Source organism: Apteryx rowi, unplaced genomic scaffold (assembly GCF_003343035.1).
Source record: "Apteryx rowi isolate R43461 unplaced genomic scaffold, aptRow1 scaffold_381, whole genome shotgun sequence".
Taxonomy (NCBI): Eukaryota; Metazoa; Chordata; class Aves; order Apterygiformes; family Apterygidae; genus Apteryx; species Apteryx rowi.
Genome location: NW_020450319.1, coordinates 140,389 through 149,471, shown reverse-complemented (window position 1 = coordinate 149,471; position 9,083 = coordinate 140,389).

The following is a 9,083-nucleotide window of genomic DNA, read 5'->3' as shown; positions in this document are numbered from 1 at the left end:
TTACAGTCCAGAATAGCTTTACAATAACCACTAGTTTTAACGGGGTATTGTGTTTTGCATGACCTGCCTTCAGCTGTTGTGCAGTGTTGCTATGCGCTAATGCTAACAGCTGTTGTGTTTCACTCCAAATTAGCGCCTTCCTTTCACTCATGAGTGAAGTAATATCTATATGCAGGGCCAAATTCCACTTCACTATGGAAATGCCCCCAACACAAGTGAAAATACTACCAAAACAGATGCTTTGCACCCATTTCCTGATCAGTCACGAGGTACTTCCTGTTTCTATATGGAGTTCTCCACTTACTCCCACACTAGTTCCTTTTTTCTAGCAGTCTAAATATTTTGTGTGCTGAAAAGGATTTAGAATCTTAGTTGTTCCACATTTTGGATAAATCAGCCCTACAGAACTGTCAGGATGCTGAGACATACTTGTAAATGATGGCATAAAGCCTGGAAGCCTGTTTTTCTTCCTGCAAAGACAATTCAAAGTAAAACATGAATTTGAAATCTATTTAAAGATCTTCTGGGAAAATGATAGTGAGTGATGAAAGAGGATATTTTACAAGTCAGTAGCCGTGATATACTGATAAATCTGAAAAAATAAAATATTTTTATTAGGTTAGTGTTCTTAAATTACTTTAAGAACATATGAATTGCCACTTTGACCTAATCAATGGTACAGTTGGCCTAGGATCTCATCTCTAGTAATGATCAGTGTCAGATACCCTGCAGAGAAGTTTCTCAGCTTGCAATCTGTGAAGTACTGGTAGCCTATTGAACATCAGATGGTGAAATGAAAAATTATCACAATTTTTCTCTAAGCAATTAGTCAGGCATAGGAAATGAGAAAATAAAAGTAATAATATTCTTGAAATATTCTTGAAAAAGGCAAGTGAGTGAACATTAAAAGCTTAGACTAATTTTAGTTGGTTATGAATTAAAGCTTTATAGCATTATTGTACAAAGTGGTCCATGGATAGTTTTGGGTTTTTTTTCAGAAAAACTAAGCAATCCTTGAAATGACAGAAGCTGAGAGACACTGCTAAAGGGGAAGGTACGAGAAGCTCAGAAAAAGTCAGAGAAGTCTTTTTCTTATCCTGGCAGCCAAAAATAGGTTTATGCAACAAAATGAGATCTGGGGTCTCAGTCTCACAAGATTTTTCTGTATTTAAAAACACCACATCTGAGAATAAAAATGTGGATAAAGAAACAAAACCTCATTATATTAATGAATTAATGTTGGTTCTCACAGTTTCTGACATCATAACAGCCTCCCCCCAAGAACAAATAATATTTTCCTGTTAAGTTGTCTTTAACAAATGTGTTCACTATTTCATTAGGCATTATTGTACATATAGGTATGTTTCAGTGAACACTGAAGTGCATGAATAGAAGCCTTTTTATATTATTCTGTGACTCAGGTCACATGGCCAAAGAAACATGAAAGTTTACTAGTTGTGGTTGCAGCACCTAAAGACAAATATACTTGAAATAACCAGGGTGAATGCTCTGAGAATTGTGTGATTACAGATCTTTCATCAGGGCAACCTCAGACTAGATGAAAGAGTTAGAAGTTCTGTGTATACTGCTCAAACTAGAAAAGTTAAACAAGCTGCAATAAATACGTATTAAATGAAAGACATGATCACAGAAATAAATACAAACACACACATACTAATGAAGATAAGAAGAACAGGATCTGTAAAAAATACTTGAGTGCTACCCCCAGACAAGCTGAGCAAAATTTACAACTATGTATTATCCATTTTCAAGCAGATCAAGTGAAATCAAAAGAAGGATTATGCAGATAAAGATACTACTCAGCTGCATTTTGTACATGTGGTTATTTGTATATTTTATTCTTTCATTTCTCAAACTGACACAAACAGATTTTCCTCCTTTCCAAGAAATTCCCTTCCTCTCTCTGTTCTTTCCTTGTTTGCCTCTATGGCAGTTTGTGAAAAGCACTAAGAATCTCAAAGTTAGAGAATGGGTCAAAACTAGAGCATGATTTGAAAACCTTGCAGAAACTGGGAGAAGATGCCATTTGATTGATTCAGAGTCCAATAGTTGAAATTTCAACTGCTCTTTCGAGTCAGACAAGCTGAGTCAGTCACTAAATGAGCAAAACTATTTTCATGTTAGTTCAGTGCCATGTAGGAGGTGGGTTGTATGTCTAATGAACTGAGCATGGGATTAAAAGTCACAAGCCCTACAAAATGTTTGCTCTGTTTCAGGCTCATCATGTGACAATGACCCAAGTCTTGTAACTTCCCCATGTCTTCATTCTTTAAAATGTCACTGTTAATATTTGCCTCCGTGAGGACTTTAAGATCTTTAGATAAAAACATGCATAAGTGAAAACCATTACTAAGTGAAAATCATTACTAATAGCACTAGTAACAAAATTCCATACAAGCGCAGAGAAGTCCTCAGCACTATGCTTTGCAAGTAACTAAAGCTGCCTTTGGTAGCTACATTATGGATAGTCTTTCTGTAGTTAACATATATATTTTCTCTCACTGATTAATCTGGCTACACAAATGGTATAGTACCAAAGGCCAGGAGTCTGGTTTTCAGTCCTCCATTTCACTGGACTGTACTTTGCTTAACCTCTTTATGTTTCAATTTCCTCATCTGTAACTTTATCTATATTTCTAAAGAACTTTGATGTCAACAAAATAGGAACTACTAGATAATATTTACTATATTGCAGCTTGCTGAAACATGTCTGGGAGGTACTAGAGTTCCAGGAGATAAYTTTTCTAATATCCTATTAAAAATGCTTGGTGATGGTTGATTCTCTTTCTCCTGTTCTTTTTTTATTTTCCCCTTAACAGAATATTCGCCAACATTATTAAACCTGCCTTGTATAAAAGATCAATGCATGATATTCAGCTAGGCAGAGCAGAGAGGTGTTTTGTTCATCTCACATCAGGTAGAGAGATTAGCGTTATGTTGAGAATTATGCACCAGCCACACCACATTCAGCAGTATTCCAGTATGCTAGACCTGCTCTGCCCCGTTCCTCTATGCAAATATTTCCTGAAAAAAACACAGTGTTATAAGGTGGGATGGGAACTGATGGGAATTGTTATAGAAGTATCAGCACCTATTTGGAGCTTGGTGCACTTCCAGATCTGTATCCCTTTTTATGAGCTTAAAATGACAGTGTAGCCCATGTGCATAAGATTAGTGGTACTAGGCTTATTATTTGCCTCACATAGTAAGCAGGCTGGGATATATATCTGCTTCCAGCTTGAACTGTGCCAGATGAAGAGGCTGTGCCCAGCTGCTTGTCAGCTGGCTGACTAAAGGGAGTTGGTGGGAGCTCTGATGTGGAGGTCTGCCAGCTGGTCCAAGGGGTGGTAACGCCCAGCATGTGGGGGAGGATGAGCAGCTGCAAGCACACTGGGGTGAGGAAATCCTTTAGCCGGCCTTGCTGAGGCCAAATAGGTCATCTACCCCCCCCAGCCTTTGCTCTACTGCATGATTATGCATGGGTGGGTGTCTGTGCTTGTCAAAATCTCCTGATTCTTATCCTTGAATCAGATGAAAATTTTGAGATAGTCAAGCCAGAATCAAGTGAAAAAGCCAAGGAACCTCAGAGGTGGAGCTGCTGGACTTGGTAATGTAGCAGCGGGTAGAAGGCAGTGTCACGCAGATGCCCAGGCTAGATGTTCTAGTAGCTCCTTTTGGTCCTGAAGCTTAGAAATCCTGTAGCCAAAATGTTCGAGCATGGCTGCCCAAAGTTAAGCTCTTCTTTGTGGAATTATGTCAAGCATTTACAATAAAGTAAAGGCAGCTTCTATCACAGTAAATGAAACCCGTATCAAAGGTTTCCAATTTACATTAGGGCTTAAGGCATTAAAAATCTTGAGTTAACTGAAATACAAAGACATTCACAGTGTAGGAAATGACTGAACAGGTTTGAAAACAGCATCTGGAAGTGAAAAGAAGAAATTCATYGTGCAGACATTTGTGGCTGGTTCTTTCTGTGTGTGCCTGTGAAATAGCTGTGGGACTTTTTGTTTTACAGTAGTATTCTTTGTGGTGATCCTGTGTTGTGGGAAATGCACTTTCTTGGCATTACTGGTATGTTGAATGACAGCAGGTGATGCTACAAGTTACCAGCTGAATGTGGACACAGTTACTTCTCTTTCCCACAAATGTGGATTCAGGTCCTTTCTTGAATCACATGAAGTATTTTTAGGTTTCAGGGTTTCTAACTCCCACATATTTCCATGCGATTGGTACCTYCTGCTGAGAAGTGAGCTATGGCTATGGTAATATTAGGTAACTAGATAGGATTTCACCAAAGTAGAGAAGGTGCCTGCAGTGTGTGCTCTTGCTGAAACCAGTCTTGCTATCCTAAATATTATGTCTGTTTACAATGCATGTAGCTGCACAAATGAGGTTAGCAGATATGGAATATATACTGCTGTACAGAAATCTTGATCCAGTCATTGGAATGGGAGAACGTTAACTTTGTATTTAATTCTTGGTTCTGCCACAGACTTCCCCGAATTAGTCACATTGTCTACCCTACTGTTTAATTCCCACTTATATGAAACTAATGCTAATACTCCCATACCTCACTGAGATGTTATAAGTGCAAGGCAATGCTGTGTAGAGATACATCAATTAATTCCAAGAGAGCTGGCATGTCGTGTCTATCCAGCACAATAAAACACTACGTAGAGATACTAGACTGACGCCAAGAGATATAATTAACGCTTGAGGAACACTCTGGAGCATTATACTGATGTTACAAGTCTTATTGCAGGCTCACAGCTAGGCTGGACTGAGCCAGGTTAGGGATCTCTGCATATCATGTGTGGTATTTAAACTTGCCCTAAGATTTTATCTTTTTATATAAATAGATACAAATAAAAAAAAAAAAATTGCCAGAGTCTCAGCTCTACCGGGATACGTTGACAATATGACTCTCTAAAAGAGTTCCATATCCTTTACGTGTGTATCTTCAGAAATAACAAAAAGTCACCCATGATTCAAAATAATCTCTATCTATCTGAGGGGCTTAGGCACAGATTCCTTCAGCAAAACTTTAGGCACTGTCTGATTCAGGCCATAGGTGGGCTAGTTGCCTCTGGGGTGCTTATTGCTATCTTCTACCATTGGTGACTATATGACTACTTCAAATACCAAAATTTAAGAAGAATAAATATATAAATGAGTGAATTAATATATAACATACATACTTGGACTCCATTTTGGACCATTTGCCTAGAGCAGAATTAACACTTCTTCCCTCCCCCTCTAAGCTTAAACTCATTATTCTACTCTCAGAAGTAACCCCACTGAAAGCAATGGGCCCAGGTAACTAAAAGGCAAATATGGCAAAAATAGATAGATCACTAGAAATATATCTCCATAAATAAAGCTTTGTTTTGTATGCATGCTGTGTATCCTTCTTCCCAGGAAGCCTCCTACACGTCCTGAAAGAAAATCTAGAAATAGTGAGGAATATTAAAGCAGTTGGCATAATGGCAAGGGACATAGTAGTATCACCAAGAGGAAAAGCATTAAGGCCTGATGTAAGCCTGTCTGTAGTATGCCTCTGTTTTCAAACCTAGCTCATCAAAAATCCAAGTTGCTGTTTTGAGTTAGCAGCTAACTGAGCCTTTCTCTAGCAAAAATTCCTCTCTTTGACTAATTTGCTCACTATTTATGGCATTTGGTGCCTTAACTCCAAGTTTGCTGGAGGGCTTACAGGCTTAAAGAGATCTTTCTTTTCAGATAATGGAATACAATGGTGATGATGGGGCTTTTGTATATACATAAAAGGCACTGAGATATCATGGTTGCAAACATCCCATGAAGTGCTAGATGAAGAGATAAGGGAAAGACAGATGAACAGATAACTAGTTTAGATCAGTTATCATCTGTACCTTATGTGTATCAAGTAAGAGATACAGGGAAACATCTTTGAGCCATAACCTCAGCAGAAAATGCCTGAATCCGTCCCTGCTATTATTCCTCAAAAGCTACTGTTTTCAAAAAAAGCCCCGAGTGCCAGAATCACCAGACAGCACGTGCTTCATTGCAAACTGCATACCAGCTACTCATATTAGATTGCCTTGTGACTAAAGGAGACAAGCCGGGAAAATTCATAACAGGTTCATTAAGAACCTTCATTTTTCTCACAAGCCTCTTTTTATCACCTCTCCATCTCTCTGTTGTTTGTCTCCTTTACCATGCTAGTGATATTCAGTTCTGATAAGATCAAACTCTCTTCAGCCACAGCACATTATAAGTTCATAACAACAATAACAAATTCAAGTACGTCATTCAACCTGCATGTCCTTTATGAGGACTCAGTCCTTTGTGAGGACTTGAAACTAGAGTAGCTACACAATAGTGCAAGAATTTATATTAATCTTGGCGGGAGGCAACTCCAAGGAGGGCACACACATATGCTTCTTCAACAGCCACCCTTGTCTAATTCTTACTGGCCAAAATACCAGCAGCATTTGCTCATAACAGTCAACTAGGTTAGACTCAAATCAGTGTGCTGGAATTAAAACAGAAGTTAGTGGCATCATTTATCAGCTATTTTAGCTATAGATCAGTGCAGCTAAAGGATGCTGTAATTTTCTACTGCTTTCTACATGGAAAAGAATTACTTTTTCCTCACTACAGCCCTGCATCATGCTGTGATCCTGTGAGCGTAATCCCTTGGCACTAAAGCCTCTTATTGACAATGCAGTAAACCTGCTCCATAACCATCAGAAAAGTGAAATTAAAGATGGCCCGAATTTATGTTTGGCAAAATGCAACACTGAAATCAGTTAGATGTCTCCAGACCAACAGGGGTTTCAGTCAATGACCCTCCTGTCAGAACAATGTCTAGCAGACCTGTTGACAGTATTCTAAATCTCCTGATTTTAAATTGCTGTTGGGGTTATTATTAAAGCTGTTGCTTAGTTCCCATCTATTTGCTGCAACTTGTAGACATCATTTGTGGGGGCAGCCAGAAGGTCTTGACTGAAAGTTTTGGCCGTTGCATGTGAAACTTAATTACAAGGTCAGAGACAAGAACTTGTTTGTTGGGTATTTGCAGGGGGAAAATTAAAGCTTTTGAGAATTTACTTCAGAACACAGATCATGTTAGGCATGCAATCTCCTCTTGCACTGGGGGGCAGTGTCATTCGTGCAGTCCAGGGCTTGAATTTCATCTTTGTGTGATTAACCCAAACCCAAATATTACTGAAAATATTGGCAGAATTTTGGGAAGCTTCTCTCCAGGGTCTGCCAAGTAACTACAGCAACAGCTCAGTCTGCTGCCTACAACCTATATCCTAAAGCCTAGATTCAGCAAGATAAGTAAGCAAGTATTCATTCAACTAGCACTGAATTCATGGCTGAACTGAAGTCCATGAGCTATCTGAGAATCTAATTCCTCAAGGATGGAGGCACTAAATTACGCCTACAAATCTTGCTCTGCCAATGAGTACCAGGACAGTTCACATCCTCCCAGAGAGTCCAATTATCAGATGGGCTGTTGAAGCCTTTGGCCTTCCTGATGGGCAAGAGGCAAAAGCTTCGTTGTGGCTAGTAGACGCTATCAGACAGGACTAACAACCACCCCAGATGAAGAAATCCTTCAAATGGTGTTAATCCTCCAGGGAGACGAATTTCCACAGGCCAGCAACTGCTGAAGATGCTTTGAACTGCACAGGCTGACAGGCCCGTACTAGTGATATGCGCACTCATTCTGTTAACAAATTGAATCACATCCCTAGAGGCTTTAATTGGGCATATCCTAATCTCTGTATCAGTGGCATCCTATGGTCACTCATACCTCCCTCTCTTTGCTAAGCCTGCATGCTGTGCCTGCCCTGCCCTTATGCCCTGGTTGCCAGTGGTTCTGACAGAGCCTGTGTCTTTCTGTATTTTTCACAGAATCCAACAGTTTGGAGCTCTGGTCTTGAGCCCGGCACGATGAATACCTGGTGCTACTTTTACATGAAATGCAGTTATTTGACAGTCATGTTTTACAGCACATTTATAACATTAGGTTACTAATCAGGTCTCTTGCCAGTAATCAGCAATCCCTGGGGTTTTGTGAGTTGGTTAAATTCTGTGAGTACGAAACCACTCACATGCCACTTAGAAATACAATACAAGAATCTCAGGATGGAGGTATGGGGTCAGACACCAGATCCGCATACCTCCGTATGGTGTTATCGGCACCAGCTATCAGTGCACCCCTAAGGGAAGAAGAGACAAGGGTTCAGTGATTTGTCCCCAAAACACTGTCCTGGCCCCCAGCAATTGGTGATTCGAGAATCTTTCAAGTCAGACATGCTGCCTTTGCAGTCAATAGCCCTCAACTGTTTTTTTTTTTTTCTATTAATTTGTCCAGCCATTCTGGAATCCATCCAAACTTTTGGCATCCAGAAATCTTGCAGCAAGGAGTTCTATAACTTAAATATTCCTGGTGTGCAGAGTGCCCCTTTCCCCCCCTTTTTTTTTTAACTTCCAATCTATTTTCTTTTTAATTCATGTTACTTTCCAAAATAAATAATCTACAAGTTCGGGACTCTTAATTTGTCAAAAATTTTAAGACTGAGGGAGGAGTGTAATATAAGAGTTAGAAACATTACGGTAATTATTCGATTCTTCTGTTGTATTTACTTCTTAGCAGTACACTTCTAACCCTCAGTAGTAGCAGTGTCTATACAAATTCTTGATGCAAATCCTTGCAATGTCTTGAAAATTTCACAAGGTGAAATGATGCTTTTCCAGAAGACTCAGCTCTTGGAGCAATGGGATCCATAGGCACCTTTTGCTCACTTGTGCTTTCCCTTTTCAACAGTACGGTTTTTGCTGCCTTAGAGAAAAGTTTGAAAACGCAACCGAAGGGCACTCAGGCTTTTAAGCTAAAGCAAGGACTTCTGAGAAGCCCATTTACGACTTTGCAACGCTGCGTGCATTATAAATAATAAGAGTTCGGCCCTCGGGAGGAATTCCCCCCTTTGGCATTAAAAAATGCTCGCGATGCGAAGAGCGCGTCGACGGGACGGACGATGAGCGAGGTCCCGAGAAGGAGGAAGGGC